We start from the raw sequence: 24,782 nt of genomic DNA, 5'->3' as shown, positions 1-24,782 counted from the left end.
TTGCAGAGAGGGTACAAGGCACGTTCACCTTTGCAGAGAGGGTACAAGGCCACCTATAAATGATAGGGCTCTTTACACTGTTAGATTGACAGGTTTCTGTTTTGAGCACTGTTTGGTGAGATTAAACTCCTCGAAAAATCCTGAAAACCCCCGATCCTGTGTTCTCCATGGACACATTAAGCCCCCGCAGAGGCCATTGTGATTGGAAGTGAACTTTTTTTTTTTTTTTGAGACCACTTGCTCTGTCGCCCAGGCTGGAGTGCAGTGGCGGGTCTCCGCTCACTGCAAGCTCCGCCTCCCGGGTTCACGCCATTCTCCTGCCTCAGCCTCCTGAGTAGCTGGGACTATAGGCTCCCGCCACCACGCCCGGCTAATTTTTTGTATTTTTAGTGGAGATGGGGTTTCACCGTGTTAGCCAGGATGGTCTCGATCTCCTGACCTCGTGATCTGCCCGCCTCGGCCTCCCAAAGTGCTGGGATTACAGGCGTGAGCCACTGCGCCCGGCTGTAAGTGAACTTTTTTACTTTGGACAGTAAGATATCACTGGGTGGGACCCCATCCTGTGGCTCTCTTGCACTCCAGGCAAACCATTGTTAGAAATACGTCTCCGTGCTCACTCAAACAGCAACAGCGGCTCCTGGGCATGTCCTGGGCACCTTGCAGAGCAGAGTGAGGTGAGCACTAAGGGACCTGAGGATCTTCCAATCTGGTGGTTCCCCAATGTCGGCTGCACATTAGGATTCCCTAGGGAGCTTTAAAAAAAATACTGGGGCTTTGGCCTCCACCTCCTCCCCCAGATTCCCACTTAATTGGTCTGGGAAGGAGGGGCCCATGCACCATAATTAGTTTACAAGTTCCCCAGGTGATTCTAATATGCAGCCAGGGTTGGAGCCACCAACTACTTCTACCTCTCTCATTTTATTAATGAGGGAGCCCAGGCCCAGAGAAATCAAGCGGCTTGTTTAAAGGTGTCAGGCTGTTATTACCTTCAGGTGGCCATCAGAGTAGCTGCACAGAATGTCTTTGGACTGACAATTTTCAGTTTGCCAGATTCTATGGCGAATTACATGAATCTAGGCTCGATAATTAAGTCATAGACACAGAGCACGTATTAGAGACATGCAAGGTATCTATCTGGCTGATCAGAAGACAGGCGATAAAGGCTCAGACGTGTGTGCCATGAAGACCCCCATGTCACCGGTGCCAATAATAAGTGACTCAGAGGCCTCATGGACCACAGATAAAGGCGTTGGAAATAATCAACACTGCAGGTCACCAAAGGGAATTGTCCTAGCTTGGCTGTTTCCTGGAGGGCTTTGTTTGCAGAGCCCATGATCTTTACCGGCTGTGCTCTGGGTGCCCTAGTACTGTGAGGGTGTGGCTGCTCCTTCCTCTCAGAGAGAGGCCTTTCTGTGTCTGATCTTGCAGTCATCGCAGAAGAAAAGCCAAGGCTGGCTTTTCCACAGGGTGCTCAAACTCATACCAGGAAAAAGGAATGAACAAAACAACTTTTGCTACCAATGCACTGTTCTCGGAAAGACATATTATGGAGGAACGAGCTCTCTCTGCCACTTAGGACAACTTGGTCTCCCCATAGAGCCCTTATATCCAGTCAATGATGGTTACAAAAATACTCCCAGCGAGGTGAAAAATTAAAGGAAAAAGTCTCTTGAGAGTCCAGGGCTTCAGGAGGAAAGACCCACTTCCAGTGCTTTTTCTTTCTGGAGCTAATGGTCACCAAGGAGTGGCTCTGGCTTAAAGCCAGGCACAGGTGGGGCTGAGCACCTTTGTTTTTGCTTTTAGTGTTCTCTGCTTTTGCAGCTCCTGGGCTCGGTGGCTGTTCTGTGAGAAGGAACCGGTTGTAGTCCCTGCTGAAGGCAGCTGCCCTAAAAGAGAAAACTGTGGTCAGTGGTCTGCACTGTCAATACTTCAGGCCGCAGTGAGAATATTGAGCTGTGGAAAAGATATGTAAGAGGTTGTTTCTTGGGTAGGGGGAATTCGTTCAAGAGACATTGATCAAGTTCTTACCTGAGAGTCTGCTAAGCTTGGGGAGAGAGCTGTGGTTGTTTTCGATGTAACCAGAATCAAAAGCAATGAGCTGGACAGGAGAGGATAAATGCATTTCTCTCTCCTTTTCTGCTTGTGGAAATAATTATTGGGGAAAGAAAGCCCTGTCTAGGAATTTGATCTGGTCCAAAGAACGTATAAACTATAATTCTGGAGTTGTGTTCTTTGTGAAATTAAGAGGGAAGATGAGGGAAAGGTGATTGGTGTCTCCAAAGGACAGTTCTCGGATATAGCATCCCTGTTCTCATGGAGCTGATAGCCTCATGGGGAAGACGTACAATACACAAATAACCACACACACACACACACACACACACACACACACACACACACACACATACTTCTGTATGTGTGCTGATAACGTCAAGGAAGAAAAATGAATCGGGGAAGGGTTGGAGGATATTTTAGAGAGGGTGGTGGGGGAAGGCCTTTGAAGATGTGAATTTGAGCGAAGACTAAAGGAAGTGAGAATTTGGTTACATGGAGTACGGGCATGCTAGCCAGAAGGCAGAGCTGTCATAAAGACCTTCAAGGATGAAGGACTGGCATCTAGCATTGAGAAAACACCACGAGCAAGGGCAAGAGTGCAATGGTCAGTGGTCACCTCTGACTGAGATAAAAGAGGAGTCCAAGAAGGCGGTGGTACCTAGACTAAACCTTGCAGGATTTGTAGGATTTCAACGGGCTGGATTCTGAGCCACCTAAGGGAAGAACGACGCCCTGATGTTCACAAGACCTTACACAAGGGAGATGTTCAATAATATTTATGGAACAAGGGAACAGGGGAGGAGGACAGTATGAAAGATAAAGGGAATGCTGCAAATAAAGATATAGAAGTGGAAACTGTGGGTTAGATTCTGGGAATGGTGGAGTTTGGTTGGAATATCCGTTATATAAAGGATGCAAAAATGGGTCATGAAAAATGTTGGTTGATGAACTGATAACGGCAAAAATACTAAAATCTGAAGCTTGGACTGTGTTGTGCAGGCAAGGAGTCATGGTGGTTTTTGAATAATAGAACTACACACACCAAAATAGAACCTATGCTAAGAATAGGCTGGCTGGGGGATGATTGGGGGACAGAATGGAAGTGGAAGCCTGCTATGGTTCCTCCAGAGAGAACCGGAGTTTCAAGATTTGAGCTAGGGCTGGGTTTCCAGCAATAGAAAGGTAGGTAAGACATGGTACAAACAAATGGCTAATATTCTGTGACTGTTTAGATGTGGGAAGAGAAGAGAGGCGGAGTCAAGGATGTCTGATGTTTCACATCTGATTGGGAAGATGGCGGCCTCACTGATAGGAAAACAGAAGTAAAATGATATGGGATGGTTTAGAGATGGCGATAGCACACCCAGGGGTTTGATGTTTAGCTAATGGAAAAGCAGGGATGATGCTCAGAGAAAAAGTTAGGATTGAAGAGGGAAGTTTGGAATTTCTACTTAGAGGAGATACAAGTATTTAGGAAATGGAAAGAGAAAAGGCACCAGAACAGAAACACAGAGATTCTCACATTTAGGGCCTAGAAAGAAGAAGAGGAAGCCACAAAAGAGAGTCAGAGGAGCAGCGGAAGAGGCAGAAGAACCAGGGATGCCAGGGTCAGAAGTTTAAAGGGAGGGCCGTCAGTGGTGCCAAGCATTTTCACCCACAGGCAAGTATTTTGGCAACCAGGAGTCATGGCCGACTTTCAGGAGACACATCAGTTAACCATTAGCGATGTAACTGGGACCTTTGTCAAGGGGTGCCAGCCTAACCTCATTGAAGAGGCTCTGAGGCTTTCTAATGACTCAAATCTAGAAATTGGTTGAGGGGTCACAATTCTGTTGGGATGATTCATGTTAGAATTCTATTCATCAGACCCAGCAGGTGGTATGTCTATTTCAGTTCTAGAGACACCAAAGATTTCCATGCGTCAAACCATTGTGATCACCCCCGTAGCTGTACTGCCCATTACAGTAACAGTGAAAGCCTTGTGTCTGTGAATAAGGGCGCCTGCCACCCTGGCATTTCTATCCTCGTGAATTTGGCAGTCCAATTCAGTGACTGCAGTTCCCACGGTTGTTCCTGGCCTGCAGAGAAGAGCCACCCTAAACTCAGTTTTATCTCCTGGTAGATATGTAAATTTATATCAGCCTTGGATTCTCCTGGAAGGTACAGTTAGGAATGGGTGAACAGGTTTTTTTTTTTTTTTTTAAGACAGAGTCTCACTCTGTTGTGCCGGCTGGAGTGCAGTGGTGTAATCTCGGCTCACTGCAACCTCCACCTCCTGGGTTCAAGTGATTCTCCAGTCTCAGCCTCCTGAGTAGCTGGGACTATAGGTGTGCACCACCATGCCCAGCTAATTTTTGTATTTTTAGTAGTGACAGGGTTTCACCATGTTGGCCAGGCTGGTCTTGAACTCCTGACCTCAAGGGATTTGCCTGCCTCGGACTCCCAAAGTGCTGGGATTACAGGCGTGAGCCACCATACCCATCCTGAACAGGTCTTAAGCAGTAAGTCCACTCTACAATTCTGATTTCCTAAGCCTCAGGATCTTGTCTTTTGAAGTTTGCTGAGGAAGTGCCAGCCTTTCAACGTTAGTCAGTAAAGGCCACTTTTGTTCCTGTTCAGGAAGTGACCTGTACAGACATTTAGAGCCACTCTCAACTGCTCACATTAACACACTGAATCCAGGGTCTTTTCTCAGTGTACATGTGTCAACAAATTTGGCTTAATCTGGACTATTCCTTCCAGCTGGATCCAACACCATGCGATTCATTCCCAAACGTGTCTTCCAGGATACTATGGATAAAGTTCGCTGTGTTTTGGTCCTTCTGGTGCGTACAGTGCCTCCCCATGGGTTACACTTTGTGCCCTCGCTCCTGAGGCCTGCCAGGACTTGAGCCTGGTCGGAGGTCCAGAAGCAATGGGAAACAGTTGGGTAGGGTCTGGGAGAATTGGTCCCTTGCAAGGCAGCGACCTCAGTGGAGACCATGACAAGTTTCTCAGGCACAGGAAGACCTCAGAAAAAGGAAGCTTGGTTGAGGAAGAAGCGCTACTTCCACTGACAAAAGAGGCTTGGAAGAAATGACTCTCACATTTTCAGGGGCCCAGTCCATGCCCTGGTTTTAACGTATAAGATTTTTGAAAGGTTGTGAATTCAATGTGCTTTGTCATTCAGCAGTCCTTAGGATCAGATTTAGGATTGTTTTTCAGAGATTTTGGCTACAGAAGACAAGAAATCCTTCAGGGAAGTCCTAGAAGCTTCATGTTGTCCTTTCCCCAGACTTTGAACTGAGAATTAGAAGCCCCAATCTCTTCATTTTCTTTTGCTAAGTTCTGCACTAGTCTTAAAAGCAACCAACTCCATTAGACTCTTTATTTTCACCAAAAGCATTATAGCAGCAACTACTTGGTCACCTAAAGCCTTGTCTTTCAGACGCTTGATTACAAATGACAATTTAGTGAATATTTTGCCCTTGCATGTCACAGGCTACCAGTGTTCCTTGGCTATTGTCACAGGGCTGTTAGTGCCTCTACATCTAATCAGATCAGTGAACCAATTCTAGATACACCAGTTCCAAGTCTAAGAACTCATCTTTAAAGTTCTGTTCCCCAGAAACCACTGCCAGCCCCAACACGTGCATCAGAGAAGCAGAACCACTGTGAGTGATGTGCATTTGGGATCATCTCTTATGGCAATTGGGCTGTATGCAATCATGGAAGCTGATGAAGACATGTTGGAAGGCTGTAGCCTCTGTGTTCGGTAGCCGGGGGCCTATTCTAAGTCAGCAGGACCAGAAATTGGGAAGAAAAGCAAGACATGAATGAAGCACAGGAAATTGAGGATGAACTGGAAACTGTGAAGACAAACTAAACCCACAAGGACAAACGGTCAGTTGTCTGTCTCTTACCACCTGCAACCTGGATGATATGAGTGACCTGAAGAAGCCAGCGTCCTTTGCTGTGAAGCTGTGCAGTGCTTGACTCAGGACACAGAGAAGCTGGAGGAGGAGGTCCAGAGGGAGGAGGATGCCCCAGGCCAGCATCCGTGCCAGCAGATTGCACTAGTGTGGGACCTCTGAGTGGCAGCCTGCGGCTTTGAATCTGCCTTACAGATCTCGCATCTATTCCTCCGGTGGCCAGTCCTAAGCCAGAACCACACAGGTTAGGAAATTCTCAGACTTGCAGTTTAACCTAGCTATGTTGTCACATTATAAAAATGTATTTTTTCTGGCTGTTTCTAAAAGTTTGCATAGTTAGGATGTGGAGGTGGGAATCAAATCAGCTGGGTGCAAACCCCAGCTCTGGTCCTGCTGGCTGGGCAAAGCTGGGTGAGTTTTTACCCTGAGTCTCTGCCTCTTCCTCTCTAAGTGGGGGAGCAACCACATGTAGGCCAAAACACTCCTGAGCCGTGAATGAGGAGATCCCGGTAAACACCGGGTGAGGTGCCTGGGATGCAGCCAGGGCCCTAGCTTTCTATCAGTCATCGTGGTCAGATTATTTGGGGATGGTCAAGAGCGATTTGGAAAATAGTGGAATGTGGATCTGGTTTTAAAATGCAACAATTTCAGCTGGGCACAGTCACTCACGCCTGTAATCCCAGCACTTTGGGAGGCCAAGGCAGGTGGATCACCTCAGGTCAGGAGTTCAAGACCAGCCTGGCCAACCTGGTGAAACCCAGTCTCTACTGAAAATACAAAAAATAGCCGGGAGTGGTGGCGGGCGCTTGTAATCCCAGCAACTCGGGAGGCTGAGGCAGGAGAATTGCTTGAACCTGAGGTGGAGGTTGCAGTGAGCCGAGATCACACCATTGCACCCCAGCCTGGGCAACAGGGCAGGACTCTGTCTCAAAACAAAATAAAAACAAAAAAAAAGCACAAAATGCACCCATTTGAGGTCTAGTCAAGAAGCTTCCTGGTGGATTCCGTATCTTTTATCTGGCTTTCCAATACCCAGAATTATTCTGGACCAGACTCTTTAACACCGGTTCTCGGTGCCCCGCTGTCTTGTCTGGCCTTGGTGTCTGACCCGCTGTTTTCCAGCACGTGCTAGGAGCGCCCCTCTCCTCCTCCCAGGCCCTGGCTCCTCTGGTTACTTCCTCGGGCTCCTCTGGTTACTTCCTCGGGCTCCTGTCTGCTCAGACTGTTGTTCACTCTTCAGATTTTCCAAAACATGGCAGCCCTGCGTCTTGGGCCCTTGACGGGGAAATCAGGAACCTGAGCAGGTGACCTCGGTGAAGCCTCCCGAACTGGGAGAACGTGGTGCCCTGTGGAGGGCGACAGCAGCGGCTGCCTCCCATCTCTGCTGCAGCCTACGGGGGCCTTTCACGGAGAGTCAGCCTGTCCAACAGGGGAGCAGGAGGGGCACGGGGAGGAGGAGAGCGGAGAGAAGAAGGGGGAGCATTCCTCTTAGCCTCCTTGTTTCCCTTAGTCAGGACTGGGTTCCCGGGCTCGGAAGAAGGGAGCGGCGGGTAGCCGTGGCGATTTCTGGCCGCTCACATGTGCGGAACCGCATGGATAGTCACACCACAACTCACCTGTGTGATGGAGGGAAGAGTATTTTATTAGTTTGGAATTAATGGCTTGTCTCAGTGATGGAGCCTTTTTTTTTTTTTTTTTCTTGTGGAGGACAGGAAGGCGGTGAGGAATATTTTATGCACAGTAAGGCTGTCTATCCTCTGTGTCGAATTGAAGAAGAAAAATGGAGAAACTCAGCCTTGTAAGAGTTCCCTTCTCCCAGAGGCCGGGAACATCCATGTGTGTAGTGCTTTTGATTAGATCTGCTGTTTTGCCCATGGCTGTTATCCATAAAAACACTCTTCTCATACACATCATTCAAGCCTCTATACACGATACAGTTGCTCCTTTCTTTCTTTCTTTCCCCCATCAAAGCTAAACAGGGTGGTGTTTTTCCTTAGTAAAACCCCTCATCTTTTTGGCTCTATGCCTGGCTCTTCCCAAGGTGCTGGGAAAGAAAGGAAAAATTCAGAATCATTTCCTTTTGTTCTCGACTGATTCATGGGTGGAAGGAGGAAGGGGTGGTTTTCCGTGTGAAACACAGAACGATGTTCAAGCAATTTTCACAAATGGTATTCGCGAATCTGGATCCTGTGGCACTGCCCCATCGGTTGCAGGTTCTTTTTTTGTTTCTTCTCCGTTTTCTTTTTTTGCTTGTCTCTGAATGTGCAGCACCCAGCACAGTGCTTGGCACAGGGCAGGTTTCTGGTGAGTGTCGACCACAGAATGTTGATGGTACACTCGATCCTGCGTAGCACACAGGGGCTATTGCGTGGAGCGAAGTGCTTATTGATGCACGTGTAAATTAAACACAACATTTGTGGCCACACTTTTCTAATTCCAAAGCTTTATTCATGGAGTGCTGTGGCATAAATCAGTCTCAACTTTGCCCAACCCCAAACGAGAGTTATGCAGGAGCAAGAAAATCAAACCAGTGCTTTCTTAATTATAGTAGTGGTTTGAAAGCAGTTATTGACCTGTAGAGTCTCATTATTTGTCTTTCTGTCCATCCATATATCCATGTGACTAACACAGCCAAGAGGTCAGATAGGAATACAGCCAGAAATATGGTGCCTCTAATGTAACTGATAAGAATCTGAATTGGTGTGAATCTCTGTGGCGGGGTCTACTTCCAGCACCCGATAAAAGCAAACCAGCAGCCCTGGGAGGGAAGCCCTTCTGCACGATGGTTCTGCTAACGTCATCATTTGAAAAAAAGTATATGCTTTTATGAGTATGTTTTGTGAAACCGAGAAAATAAAAGACAAAAAAAAAAATGGCTGAAAAAGAAAATAGTACCATTGTGCACGTTTCTTAAAAGGAAAAGTCATTCTGTTCTCCCAGCCAGTGCAGACTTGCTGCCTTAAAGGAGAAACCCGTTAAAAGAACATATTTGTGTGTGGAACAAGGTCATGCACTTATTGGTTTTCTGCTGCACTGCATAAATATACCAGACAAGGAGAATCAGTTTGCTTTTACTACAGCCTTGTACTGTTCACAAAGGCTGCAGCACATATATATTTTCTAATGCCGGCAGTGCCAAAATACAGAGGAACCCAGAGTCAGGGGTTTCAAAATTAGAGGAGAAGAGCCAAGTGTTTGTGGAAAGAAATAAATATATTACCTGGAAAAACCCACTCTAGTCTTTTTATCGTTCCTTTTTTTTAAACAGGGATCTCGCTATGTTGTCTAAGGGTTGGCCTCAAACTCTTGGGCTCTGGTGGTCCTCCCACCTCACCTCTTGAATAGCTGGGACTACAGGTGTGTGCCTGGCTTCCAGCACCACATTCTGAGCAGTCGGTGGCAGTGGTAGGAAGCGGGTGGGGTAGCCTGGGTCCTCCAGGTCTCTGTGAGGCTGTTTCACAGACAAATGACTTCTACGTTTCTCAGATTCTCCTTTCTCTCCTGCACCAATTTGTCCAGCCATTGCAGTTTGGCTAACGTTGCTCATCTCCATTGTGCTGCTCTCATATTCCTATTACTAATATGGTAACACTTCATTCATCCAGCCTCATCCGGGGTTAGTGTTCCACATAACTACATTTTCCAGCCCGCTGACGTCACTTCTTTGGGAGTCAAACTTTAGTTTGTTTTCATCATTCTGAATAGCGATTTTCCTAAAATGTTTTAAACTCTTGCCTTCTCGAATGGCTTCCACACACATGATGTAGCCTTATCTCAGGGATTAGGGGGCATCTTTACATTTAGTGGTTTTGCTGTGCTGTAAAGCAGGACTGTCCCTCCAGGCCATAGCGTTACCTAGGACTGCTTGGCTATGCCGAATGGCTCAGATCATTCACTGCTCATTCTGAGTGAGGGCAAGTTACTTTCCCTTTTTTAGAATCAACTTCTTTACCTGTAAAAGAGAGGCAGTAGTGCCTACCTCATTGGGCAGATGGGTGAATTAAATGAAATTACACTTATTAGGGTGCATGGCCATGGCAACTGTTCAATATGAGTGAGTCATTCTTATTTAAAGTGAGGAATTCCATCAGTCATCACCACCACAATAGTAGCGCAATAATGATGACATTGGCATATATGCATGGAACACTTTAAAGACATATATGGATATGTTCTCCAGCGTAGTTTAATACAGTTTTACTCACTACCTGGGACGGCCCTCCTGGCTGATCAGGAAAGCCTGGGAGTGGGTCAGCCTCTGTCTCTTCCTTTCTCTTCCAGAATGGTGCCCCAAACACTCATCCATGGTCTTCTGCCAGTTTGAGCTGAGGTTCCCCAGGAAAGTTTCCTTCCTCTTTTTGACCTAACTTGTATCTGATCCACTTTTGTGCTTAGCATCCCTTCAGCCCCATGTGCTCCGTTTGTTCTGTGTCAATTTCTGTTTGTAGATAGGTTGGTTTGGTAGGTGTTCTTGGATGTGAAGTGGACTGTGGACCTGTGGGCTTCGTTAAGTCAAGGCATCCAAATGCCCATCCCAGCCAGCATCCTTGTGGGCATGTTGTCTGGGATGCATAGAATGGAAAAGATGACAGATTTGTAATCAGCCCTGATGGGAGGGGAGGGCAGATTCTGACACACACAGAGGGCCCAATGAGAGTGGAAGTGGGCAGCGCTGTGGCTCCAGGAGACAAGCTGTCTCCATCAACCTGGGAAGACTGTCCCAGGACCAGGCAATTGGTGGCACCAAGGCTGAGTGAGTGGATGGGGCTTGTGGGGGGTGCACTTCCACTGTGTGGGGAGTGCCGCTTATCTCAGGGCTCCTGGAGGCTGCCTTTGGGCTCTGTGCAGCCCTGGGCTTTTCTGCCCCCACCTCCTTTGCCCTTACTCAGGAGATTCCTGCCTCCTTTTGCTCAGGCCCACTCCTCCCTCCTGAGCTGTTTACTTGAACTGGCTGCTGAGCTTGATACATAATTGATGGTGAAAGCTGACTCTATCCAGAAGTGAGCTCAGTTTCTTAACTTCCAACTAGAATCTAGACTTAGTCATCCCTGGAGACTCTTTACATTCCATTCACTCCACCAACAGCACAACTAACTGTGTTTCCAGCATCCTCTCCGGGGTGCTCCCATTCACTTTCTCCTTCTTTGGGGAGCCATGTCCTTTTTACTTCTGCAGAGCAGAGGTGCTGTCATCCAGGAGCCCAGGGTGTGAGTTCTCCTGCAGAGTTCTGCTCCTGGCTTTCAGAGATGTGGCCCTCCTGGGTGGTGTCACTACTGCTTTGCAACAGGAGAAGAACTACAAGAACAACAGTTTCAACTCACACTGAGAAAAGATGGTATTTCTTTCACATACCATCTTACATAATCAATGTGTTTCTGAAAAGTATATTATTGAAATGATATGAGTAAAATCATGTTTAGGGAGAGCTAGGCCAGTTGTTCACAAATTTGTTTAGATGATAGTATAACTAGAAGGCTTGATGTTCTTTCCAGTATAAACCCATGATACAGAGACACGTTCAGTAACATCACGTGAGTTAGGGACAACTTTTCCAGCAGAACGTATGACTACACCATAAGAGTGCAATAAAGAATCACAAGCATGAAATCCCCCCAAAAATCAGGCTATCAAATGTGACATGATTGGTTCTTGTTCTTTAATAATTGCTTAGTACATGTTTGTTTGCTCCTTTATCAACCCTTCCTTAAGAGCAGATAAGTGGTACCAGTACGAAATGTTTAAGAAAAATATATGGGAGACAAATTTAAACGGTTAAAACTACATTCCGTAGTCTGTTTCTCTGTGCATTGGAAATTCTGCCTTTTTTTCAGTTTTAGTTTTCAAACACTTTTGTTCAGCTTATGGGCAGTGTTTGGCACTTTGTTTTGAAAGTTTTTGCTCTAAGAGAACCCAGCCTTGGTTTTCTCTCTGTAAAATGGGAATAGTAGTCAAACATACCACAAACGATTATTGTGAGGATGAAATGACAGAATGTATGAAAATCATTTATGAAAAGTGTTTGGCTGAAAACAAGGGCTCAGTAGATGGTAGATGTTGTTCATAGCCTAGACTGTAATTCTGAATACTTTAACTAAGACATTTAAAAATTATACAACCATTTTGGTGATAACATGTACCAACTACCAACTTATACTACTTATGGCACAATGCACATTGTAAATATGGGTAATAGTAGCTGCGTGTATAAGCGTTCAGGCCATGGTAAGGTGGCCCTTGGAGAAATAATTCGATTGGGACATTCTGTATTGTTCCACAGTGGCTAGCTAGATGAAAGCGGGTTTATAAGAGCAGGATTCTTGGAGTGCCTGTGGTGACTGGCACTGTGGTGTTTGGTTGAACTACCACAGTGGACAACCATACTGGTGAAGAACTGCAGTAGGATTGTTCTTGTGACCTTTGATTCTATAAATGCAAAGTTTCAGTGAGAAGGAGCAGCAAAGGGAGAAGAGAATTGAACATTTTGGGTAATGAGCTGGTAGCTTATGGTGGCAGACGTTGATAAGTTCCTTCCTTCCCTCCCACCTTCTCTCCCTCCCTTCATTCGGTCCTCCCTCTCTTTTCTTCTTTCCACCATCTCTCTGCACTGCCCTTCCTTTAAAAAATAAGACACAATTTTTATAGGAAAGGATACACTTCCTCCCCTTCAAATCTTCCCTACGTACTTTTCTTAGGTATATTTGTTGCTCTAGTCTTATAAATGGGTCATGCATTTACTGGCTTTTTAAAAAGGAAATTTGTCCTTGATTCTAAATCTTCCGTTCATCTTCAAGAACAGGCTAAATGCTTGCCACAGCTACCACCTCTTCTTCCTTGATGTGATTTTTACATTCACTTCCCCTCAAAAACCACCTCATTTTCTGCCACTTCCCATAAGGCAGTCAGGCTGCTAACTATATTTTGATACTACTTACCAACCACCAGATAGAAGCCCTGACAGTGATTACTGAAAATAGCAGCTAGGAATGGACGAGCATTTTCTTTCACCTTTCAGGCTCTTTACACCAGTTGTCTCCAAACTTCTCTTGATTCTGTGCCTCTATTAAAAAGAATACTGTAAATTCCAATGCAGAATTTCCCAATCAAATTGTTTCTCTGAGGGCCATCTTACCATGGCCTGAACGCTTATACACACTTTTGATTCTGTGCCTCTTTTACAAAGAGTACTGTAAATACACAATGTATACAAATGCGTGTTTTAGATATAGTACATATATAAGTGTACTCGTGCATAGTTGTATTATGCATATCATGAAACATACATAAAAATATAAGTAAATGGGATGAGACATGTGAGATAGATAATATGTTAAACATTCATTTATTTTATCTTATTTTAATGGTTGTGATGGTTAATTGTATGTGTCAACTTGACTGGGACACAGGGTGCCCAGATATCTGGTTAAACATTATTCTGAGTGTGTCTGTGGGGGTGCTTTTAGATGAGATTATGCCTGAATGGGTAGACTGAGTAAAGCAGATGGTGCTCCCCAGTGTGGGGGGCCTCGTGCAATCCTTTGGAGGCCTGAATAGAGCAAAAGGCAGAGAAAGGGAGAAGGCACACTCTGAGCCTGACTGTTGGGCTGGAACATTGGTCTTCTCCTGCCCTGAGACTGGGTCTTATACCATGGGTGCTCCTGGATCTTAGGCCTTCAGATATGGTCTGAATTATATCACTAGGATTCCCATGTCTTCAGCCTCCAGATGGTAGACCACGGGACTTCTCAGCTGCCATAAGTGCACGAGCCAATTCCTTACAATGTCAGTATCTCTGTCTTTCTCTTTCTTTCTCCACACACACACACACACACACACACACACACACACACACACACACACACACACACACACGAGGACCCAGACTAATACCATGGTATGAATAATGTTTGCTCTTGTTAAATATCTCAAAATCCCCAAACACCAGATACCTTTGGGGTAAATTTCAGTGACCTTTGAGGATCCTCATATGCACCTGAACCTGATATATATGATGAGATTCTAGACTTTGAATGGAGGCTGTGATGAGATGAAACTTTTGGGACACTTGAGAGGGAGCGAGTGTATTTTGCACGTAGGAAAGACATGAATTATTAGGGGTCCGAGGGTGTACTGTGGTAGCCAACCTTCAAGGTGGCCCTCAGTGGTCCTCACCTCCTAGTATACTCCCTTCCCGTACTACATCTGGGTTGGTTTGTGTGACCAACAGAGTATGGTGAGAGTGAGGAGTGATGGTGCTGACTTCTTATTTTATTTTATTTTTGAGAAGGAGTCTTTCTCTGTTGCCCAGTCTGGAGTGCAGTGGGGCGATCTCAGCTCACTGCAACCTCTGCCTCCGAGGTGTAAACAATCCTCCTGCCTTAGTTTCCTTAGTAGCTGGGACTACAGGCATGCACCACCACGCCTGGCTAATTTTTGTATTTTTAGTATACATGGGGTTTCACCATGTTGGCCAGGCTGGTCTTGAACTCCTGACCTCATGTGATCCACTTGCCGTGGCCTCCCAAAGTGCTGGGATTACAGGCATTAGCCGCTGCGCCTGGCCTGATGGTGCTGACTTCTAAGGCTAGGAGTTTGCCGCTTTTGCTTTGCTCTCTTGCAACACTCAGTCTGGGGGAAGCCAGCTGCCATGTTGTGAGGAGACTCAAGCAGCCTGATAGGGAGGCTCACATGGTGAGGATTTCAGACCTCTTCCCAAAAGGCAGCACCAACTTGTCAGTCAAACGAGTGAATCTTGGAAGTGGCTCCTTTAGTCCCAGCAAAGCCTTCAGATGACTGTAGCCCTGGCCAACATCTTCACCTCAATCTCATGTGAGAGTCTAAGCCAGAATCACTCAGAGAAGTTGCACCCAAATTTTGACCAATAGAAACTGTGTGAGATACTAAATCCTTATTATTGTTTTAAGTCACTAAGTTTTTCAGTGATTTGTTTTACAGCAATAGTAACGAATATAGATTTGAATATTTTTGTGGACTGCTTTTCAGATATAATTAATTTTTCCATTGTTTTTTGTCTTTTATGTGACTAACAAATATCACACTAGGACTTGGAGAAGTGTTGGTTCTGTCATGTTTGTGTCATTCATCTGTGCTTGTATTATTGGTATTGTCTTCAGTCCGAGGTTTCTTTGTGGAAATCTTTTAAGCTACTTGTCTGTATTTTGGATGTTACATACAAACCATAATGTACTTTGAGGCACTGAAAGTGATGAAAGACTGAGGACCACTGGCTGCGCTTGGATGGCTCTTTTCTCTCCAATTCTTTCTGTACCATGTGATCTCATGCTGCGACATCAGATTGAGTGAGGCCACCAAAGTCAACCTGCATATTAAATATTAATAGATTAGTGTCTTTCTGACTTTTTTTTGGTGGGGGGGGGGGAAATCATAAAAGTACTCACATTTCTCCCCCACCACATCCCAAGGCTCATCTTTGTTTTGTTTTGTTTTATTTTGTTTTGAGACGGATTCTGCTCTGTTGCGCAGGCTGGAGTGCAATGCCCTGATCTTGGCTCACCGCAACCTCTGCCTCCCGGGTTCGAGCAATTCTCCTGCCTCAGCCTCCCAAGTAGCTAGGACTTCAGGTGTTTGCCACCATGCCGGCTACTTTTTTGTATTTTTAGTAGAGATGGGGTTTCACCACACTGGCCAGGTTGATCTCGAACTCCTGACCTCAGGTGATCTGCCAGCCTCAGCCTCCCAAAGTACTGGGATTACAGGTGTGAGCCACTGCGCCCAGCTCAAACTATTTACTATATGCCACTTTACAGAAGGTCACCGCTGTTGTTTTAGAAAATAAATGGAGCTTGAGGGTGCTCAGCATCAACTCACTTGTTCCTTCACGCAGGGGCAGGCAATATGCAGTACAAAGTCACCCAGGGAATTCTGGGAGAACACGGTTCTGTGTCTGCCTTGGGAGTATAATTCTGGCCTGGTGCTTTGATTCTCCCAGACCGTATCCTAGAACCCAGTTACAACTTGAACTTTAAGGGAACCAAGAGCAATATGGCAATGCAAGTAACTGGGCGGATCTGAACCAGGGCATCTTACATACTACGGCTGATGGAAAACATCCTTCTCCTTTCTTTCTACTATGTGTATCCTAAACCGTAATTCAAAGGCTTTTGCTCCTTTCTCTTCTCAGAGCCCTTGTCCTCAAGTCTTCTTCCCTTTGGATTGCTCTTCTCAAAGATCTTGGCTTGATTGATACCTTCTCATTCAAGCTTAGCTTAAATGCCAACTCTATAGAGAGACCTTTTCTGGACACTTAGTCTAAGGTGGCCCCAATGACAGCCCCATTACTCTCTATCTTATGTTCTGTATTATTTTTTCCTTATACTTATCAATATCTGAAATTATTTTATTTATGCCTATTTATTATCTTCTAGATAACAAACTACTAGAATGCAAGAACCAGAAGGAGAAAGACCTTGTCTGTCTCGTTCGTAACTGTATTTCCAGGGCTTAAAAATAGTGCCTAATCTGAAGTTTGAATATTTGAGAATGAACAAGAGGAATGCCTGATAGTATTTTGTGTCTGGCTATAGAATGGGTGTTGCATCATGGGTTATAAATCATACAATTGGCTGGGAAAAGATCTGGGCCTGAATAAAACGTGTTGCTTTTATTTTCCATGCTCTGGATTCGTTAGCAGTATCAATTAGACCAATGTTTAATCCATGCAATGATGTTCTTTTTGAAAATTGTAATGATGGTCTATTTGCTTATTCCTGTAATTCCTATTTAGTTTGTCTTTTATTCTTTAATGCCAGCTCTTCCTTCTCCCTCTCCCAACCTCCTTACTTTTCTGTTCATTTATTATGGTTTATAGACAATCTTTTGTATCTTAGGTAGGAATGTTTGCTTTCTCTCCCTCGGTGAACACGTTTTTCCATTTGCTCCCTCTGCCGATTATTCTACAGTGACTCATTTCCCTGTGTGGCTTGTCATCTTTGCGCATGAGCTCATCTTCGGTGGGGATTGATTTTCTGGGGTGACATAAGATCCTGACTGTGCTCTTGTCTAGATTTTCCTGTTTTCCATTTGCTCTTCTGTGGGGCCCAAAGGTTTCCCTGGTTCTGTACCAGTTTTCTCTTTAATTTTTAAATTAAAGTTTACCATCTTAACAATTTTTTTTTTTTTAAAGAAACAGGGTCTTGCTCTGTCACCCAGGCTGGAGTGCAGTGGCACGATCATAGCTTATTGCTGCTTCAAAGTCTCTGGGCTCCAGCTATCCTCCCACCTGGGCCTCCCAAAGTGCTGGGATTGCAAGTATGAGCCACTGCACCTCGCTCAACTTAACAATTTTTAAATGTACAGTAATGTTCAGTAGCATTAAGTATATTCATGGCATTATGCAATCAATTTGCAAAACTTTTTCATCTTAGAAAACTGAAACTTTATACCGTTTAAACAGTGACTACCTGTTTTCCCCTCTCCCCGGCCCCTATCCACCACCATTTTGCCTGTGTCTCTATGAGCTTTAACTACTCCAGGTATCTCATACAAGTGGAATCACACAGTAATTGTCGTTTTGTACCTGGCTTATTTCAGTTAGCATAATGTCCTTAAAGTTCATCCATGTGATGGCATGTGACAGAATCTTCCTCCTTTTTGAGGCTGAATAATATTTCTTATGTATATACCACATTTTGTCGATCAGTTCACCCACTGATGGACACCTGAGTACTTGTGTCTACCACCTTTTGGCTATTGTGAATAATGCTGCTATGAACATGGGTGTTCAAACATTTATTTGAGACCCTGCTTTCAATTGTTTCGGATATGTTTGCAGAAGTGGGATTGCTGGATCAGTGCCTGTCTTAATTTCTCGGTTGGGGTTCTCTCCTCATGTAGGTAATACAGATGGGAACACTACACATGTGTGTAGCAGGCACTGGCTCCAACTTCCTATGGGTGAGGCTTCCTACCCATTGCACTAAGCTGATGATAAGCTCCCTTGCTGATTCTCTAAACCAAGGTGCCGACTTTCTGAGCTCAGTGTCAACATCTAGGCACAGCTTCATGGCTTCCAGTTTAAACAGGAGTTTCATTTCAGCTTTCCATCTTGCACGGGCCCAAGGCCTCATCTCCTTTTGCTGTAGAGGTGTTAAAACTTGAGTCCCACGCCTGTTAGGCTGTATCTGTTTCCAACGCCCCTGTCATCTGTTTGGCTTCGGCTCACACTCACCTCTTTTTCTTTGAGCTGTTCTTTTTTCCTGACATCAGGGAATTTTCTTTCGTTGCTTTTGAGTATGCATTAAAAAATAGTTTATCCAGCATTTTCAGCGTTTGGGGTGTGTGTGTGCGTGTGTGTGTGTTTATGTGTGTGTGTGTGTGTACTTTCAGTTCTGTTCGAACTGTGGTGCCAATATTTATTCGTTCATTCCATATTTTCTGGCCATTTAGAGTCTACACAGTGATAAGCCTAAGATGACTAAATAGTAATCTTCTGAACTCCTGTAACTTGGGAAGATGTTAAATCATAATATACTAACAGGCAACAATATAGATGTTGCTGGGCAATTGAGGCAGTGGAATCCATTTTTAGCGTGGATCCCAAACAGAAAGGTTGTCTTCCTACCAAAGCTGCACGATGAGCCCCTCCTCAAGCCATGCGCTTGTGAAGCCAGGTTCAGAGTACAGAGACCTGTGGGGCCGGAGCTCTGAGCACTGAGGTTGCAGAGGAGACCTGGAGTCACACACACCGGAAGAAAGGGGAGTCTTCCTGTGTCAATCAGCAAGAACAGGCAGGCATTTTTGCAACATGCATTATAAGATAGCCTACGTTGCAGAGACATGGCCTTATTAATTAATATTTAATATACATGTAACAAGCACATCAGCAAAGATCAAGAATTTTCTGCAGATAAGAAAAAGGCCAGTGAGACCTCGCTGGGGTTTTGTCTGCACTCATTGGTTTCAGGGTTGCCAGCTTCTTCCTTTCCAAGTCCAGGGTATATGAGACAGAAAGAAAATCCAGGGAACTCAACACTCTTCATTGTTTGCGTCCCAAGGCCCCTATTCAGTCTACCTCCTTCCGTCCACCTTTCAGAGTCTTCTTCTGTTTGATTTATATATATATATATGATGTCTAGGGTTTTTAGTTGCAATTAGTGGGAGAAATAGGAGAAATACACCCTGTCTTCTTGGCGGATGATTTTTAAAAACAAAATAAACTTGTTGTGTTATTTTACTCCAATCATTACATTACTATATGCTTGTTAACATCTTCATAATATAGAAATGATGAAATTGAGAGTAATCATTGGGCTGGGTGAGATTGTGAAGTAGGTGAAAGAAAAAACACAGTTCAGGCAAGAATATGGGATCAGCAAAGCTGCTTTTTATTTCACTGCAACTTTAGACACTTTGTGTTCACATTTTTTTTCTGCAACAAAAATTTTCTTTTCTTTTCTCTTTTTTGAGACAGAGCCTTACTCTATCACCCAGTCCAGAGTACAGTGGTGCAATCTCGACTCACTGCAACTTCTGCCTCCCGGGTTCAAGTGATTCTCATGCCTCAGCCTCCTGAGTGGCTAGAATTACAGGGACCCGCCACCACGCCAGGCTAATTTTTGTATTTTTAGTAGAGAGACGGTTTCGCCATGTTAGCCAGGCTGATCTCAAACTCCTGGTCTCAAGTGATGCACCCACCTTGGCCTCCCAAAGTGCTGGGATTACAGGCAAAATTTTCAGTTTTATAAAGAAAGATGAATAGAGATGAACTTTCTTTTAAGAAAATCTGTTAAGCGTGAACCCAGGAGGCGGAGCTTGCAGTGAGCTGAGATCGCGCCACTGCACTTTAGCCTGGGCGACAGAGCAAGACTCTGTCTCAAAAAAAAAAAAAAAAAAAAAGAAAACCTGTTACATGTAGATTTGAATTTACAAAGTGAATAGATAAGGATGTGATTCTGAGTTTTACTCTGAGTCACCCCAAATTTTTCAGGAACTCATGTGTTATATAAAGTCAACTCAAATAATTTTACTTCGTTATCACTCTGGGATTCTTGGCATGAATAGAATTCACGTCAATAAGTTCAGTAAACCCCTGTTTTGAAAGTGCTTTGCTATCACAGATTATATTACAGTAGGGTCAAATCATTTTCCACGTATAATCCCTGATATACGACTTGAATAAAACAACGTAGGAGGCTAATATTATTCTTGTATTCTGACACCAGTGTCACAATAGGGTTCTACTGAATTATTAGTAAAAAACATGTTCGGTGAGATTTCTTGCCCTGGATGTAAACTTCAGCCAGGCATTGATGCTTTTCCCATTAGCATCATTATGCTGAATGTTACTGTAATGGTATTCTACTGTAACACAACATTGGGGTCTAACTGAGTTTTTCCTAAAACAGGCCTATTCGCAAGGTGGGCCCAGCCATCTCACACCATTCTTTTCATGCCTCTGTTTCGGCAGACATTTCCCCATCTTCATTCATCTTCCTGCAAGAAACAAGTCCAACTCACACCATGAATTGTAATGTTGACTATACTGTAAAGTGGTTTATTTAAAAGCCAGAATCTATGTTGTTTGATAGCCAAACTTACAGTGGGGGAAGGGCAGACAGCCCAGTCATCAAAGGATAAAAATCTATACTAATCTTAAAAGCAAAACACAGTGCAGTATTTCTTGTCTGTTTTTCTACAAAAGAAGACCATTGTATTTCTGTTCCTGGCCATGTCAGCAGTGATGGCCCCCCGACAACCGCCCCCACCAGTTTTTTTTCAAGCATTGATTGTTGACTTCCCCTGACACTCCATCACAACCCATTAGTACTGAAAACTGACAAGCCCAGCTGCAGCAGCAAAATGGCAAGTTTGAAAGAAAATATCGAAAGCACGGGCAAAGCCCAGCTCTTAGGGACCCGCATGAGACCCAAATGCAGTGACTCCTCCCTGCCTCCACCGCACCTTTGCGAAGGTCAGCAGAATCAGCAGATTTTCTTTAACCCACACTCCAAGGTCTTGAGGAAATTATAAAGGAGTATTGCTTTATTTTTACTTTCATTTTCAAAGGAACTGGGTTGAGGAATATGAAAACAGAGTTGGCTACAGTGCTTTTGCTGAGAATGCTAATACACATTATGTCTCTTTTCAGACTCAAGCGTTTCAGGCGTTAGTGGCGCAGCAGTCCTGGGCTTCTGAAGGCCACTCTTTAAACCCTGGCAGCTTCTTAAGTTATGAGTCGTTTTCTTCTTTTTATTCAGCAGAGTTATATGGTGCCTGTGTTCTGAGAGTTATAGTAATAGCAATCGCGAACATTCCTTGTGAATGTACAGTTGATTGCCCAGGGGAAAAAAGTGACAACTCCAGATTTCCAATAGACCTTGTATTTGCAGAGATATGAGTTCAAGCAAGGCCAGCCAACTTGTCAAAATCTTAAGAGCCAAGACACAAGGTGAATCTAACTTTAGCTAAAGGGCTGGATGTAAGTTTTGTGCAGTCAAAACCCTGGAGACGGGGTAACTAAAAAACTGGTGATCATCATCCATTTAGGTAAAAAATCTAACTGCAAATGGTCATTGAATCAAGAACAGATAAGAATAAAGAGCCAAATAAAAAACCAGCATTAAGCAGGAGTTCCTGTATTTTTACCCCCTGTGAGCAGAGAGGATGCAGTGCACAAGCGTGGGCTAATGGCAGTGATGGTCTGCCTCATGGCAATGATGGTCTGCCTCAGGAGCGGGCACTTGGAAGCCATTGTTTAGCACTGTTCTTGCCTGGGGACGGCAAGATGGCCTTAGGGGGATATAAGAGCGGGTCTCTTAAGTTTATGGCCACCTCTACCATCAAGCCTGTGTGTGCTTGGGCGTTACCCACTTCCTCCTTCGCCTCTGCTTGTGTTTGGTGTCTTACCAAACTGCTGATGTGTTTCTTGCCTGCCCACATCCCCTAGGAGAGGTCTGGGAAGTCTGGAGTATGGGCTGCCTCTGAAGTCCTGTAGCTTAGACAGACTTGCTTGCCTGCTGCTCAGCCAGCTGGCGAACCCATAAACTCTCCCTGGTTTCCCAGCAGCCCTCCGTGTTCTCTCCCTTTGGTAAAGATGACTGCTGTGGCAGAGGAGGGGCCCACAGAGAAATCCCAGTGTTCTTAGGCTTCAGGGCCTCCCCCTGGACCTTGCTCCATCTGCCAGGGTGCAGGCGGGGCCCCAGTCAGAGAGAGCTCCTCAGTGACAACCATGCAACCTGCAGACATGCAGAGACACATTATAGAATGGCTTGCCTGGCACGTGTTCCAGCACCCATCCTGGGTCAGCACTTAAACCTGGAAGTTGTGACTTCAGCTCTGCCTCTGGTTCTGAACCAACCCTTTTCTTCATCTGCAGGAGCCTCTGAGAGGACCTGGCCCCACACTGTCCTCAGTGCTTCTAAAATGACAGCCTTGTGCTTCTCTGTCCTGTCCCCAGCATCTGCAGGACTCAGCCCCTCTGACACCGCCCAAGCGCCTACTTGACTCCCTCAGATCACCTGTTCTCCCCTGACCAGATCAACCCTTTGGGTTTCGGCTGGGTCTGGATCTTTGGCAAATTTGACAGCTCCAACAGCTTCCTGGTTTTGGTTCATCTCTGGACTCTTGGCCCCGTGTGCCAAGTCTTCGTTTGGCCATCCTGGGACTTGGTTTCATTCTCCAAGCCCAGCCCCGTGTCCATCTGTAGATGGCCAGTTCAGACCTTCCTTGTTCTAGCCCATTTGGGCCACTCTTGCATCCAAAAGCATTCTTTTGCATTATCTGGTTGCACCACACCTGACATTGTCCTGAAGTGCCTGAGTGTCTGGTTCTTCTCCTCTATATGGGGGAAATAGGAGGGGTAGGTCTCCTCCATGGCTGCTGGGTGAGAGGGCAGGGGGCAAACGCCAGAACTGTGAGCAGGGGAGAGCCTAGAGATTGCACTAGAAAGGGGGATTTAACATGGGCCACAAAGGCAAGCAGACCCTACTGTGCATCGGGAACTGAGGCGCTTTCCCCAGAGAATGCTCAGAGAACCACCTGGGATGAAGATGGGTGTGAGATTCGCCCAGGAAAGAATTTGTGCCTGGGAGGTGGTCCAGATGGAATCCAGAGAGGGTGCCAGAACTCTGGTGGTTGTTTTCCGTGCTTCTGGCCATTATTTAAGCGAGGCAGGGACATTTAAAGCTGTTATGATATGAAACATATTGGCTTATCATCAACAAAGATTTATTAAGTACCTCTGGCTACAAGCCTGAGCCCTTACAAGGCGAGAGAGCTGAGGTTAGAGTGAGTGTTCTGGAGTGGAAGTCGGAGGTGTGGTAGTAGCTATGCACATAGATCACGAATTTTCAAGGCCCTCTGCTGAAAAATCCCGTGTTCTGATTTCAAAAAAGGAGGTCACAGTAATGAAACAATATGGATGGATGCAACGATTGCACCCTTACCGCATGTTAGGCAGTGAGTCTCTCTCTCTCAAAGAGGAAAAAAGAAAAAAATATATATATTCTAAGAATATATATAGGAATATGTACACTATAAATATATATATTATATATAAATATATATATTTATTATTTATATATAAATATTATTTGTATATATTTATATGTATATAGAATTATATATTATTTATATATTTTATATATAATATATATTTATATATAAATAATATATATAAATATATATAAATATATATATAAATATATATTATATATTGTATATAAAATATATTTATATGTATATACACATATATACACACATATATACACACTATATATATTTATAGTGTATATATTCCTAGCACTATGTATACTATATATTTATATATTATTTATACTATATATTTATATCTTCTTAGGAATATTATATATATCTGTATATTCCTATATATAGGAATATATGTATATGTTCTTAGTGCTGACAAAATCTTTTGAAGCTTGCATTATTATTAATGCCATCTTATATTAATTGATGAGGCAACTAAGATCACAAGATTTAACTTTCATACATTTCACACCTAGGCCCTCCGAAGACCCCATCATGGTTCCTTTCTATTTAAGAAGTACTTAAACTAAGTTTTATTAACAAAAGTTCCAGTTACAAATGATTAAAATCGGCTTGAGGGAGACAGACACCCAGGTCCTCCACTTAGTCGGATCTGAGATACACAAGACTGTCTGGAGGGATACTTTGTAACTTGACCAGAAGATGTGAGGAACAATTTCAAGAAACATTTATTTAGGCTTTTACATGAAAAAAAAAAAAAAAAGTGAAAGAATAACTCCAGTTTCCTTGGGCCGATTCTTTTGTGAAATACTTTGGTAATGATCAAGAGATGGATTTAAAATTCTGGTTGAAATATCAGATCAAATTTTCATCTTCACTATTTGGTGTTATTTTTCTAGGTCTCCACTGAGGGAAAAAAAGAAGTATGTTAAGAAATTGGCCCAATAATTTAAACATTTATGTATTCCAGTGTGTCCAAAAGCAGAAAGGAATAGAGGAGGAACTAAGAAGATTTAAACAATTATACTGTTTTAAATAATAAACCAAGAAAATCTGGTAAAGGATTTTTCCTAACTCTGAGTTAATGTAAATTCCACCGAAATTTGGCAAACAGGAAGCAGATCTGTGATCAGCGGACTCGGGTGGGAGGTTCACACAGCAGGAGTTCTGCGCTTCCCTGGGGAGTATCCGAGACTTCTGAAACTGTGATCATGATAGTTCTTTGGATGCTAAGTGCTCCTCCAGGTGTGTTATTTAGTAGACCCGGGTGCGAGCACTGAGACACCTGGTAAACAAAGTTTTGGAGAAACAGGGTATCTTGAAATTTAGAAACGC

Source organism: Macaca nemestrina, chromosome 5, assembly GCF_043159975.1.
Source record: "Macaca nemestrina isolate mMacNem1 chromosome 5, mMacNem.hap1, whole genome shotgun sequence".
Lineage (NCBI taxonomy): Eukaryota > Metazoa > Chordata > Mammalia > Primates > Cercopithecidae > Macaca > Macaca nemestrina.
This window is presented reverse-complemented; position numbering follows the sequence as displayed.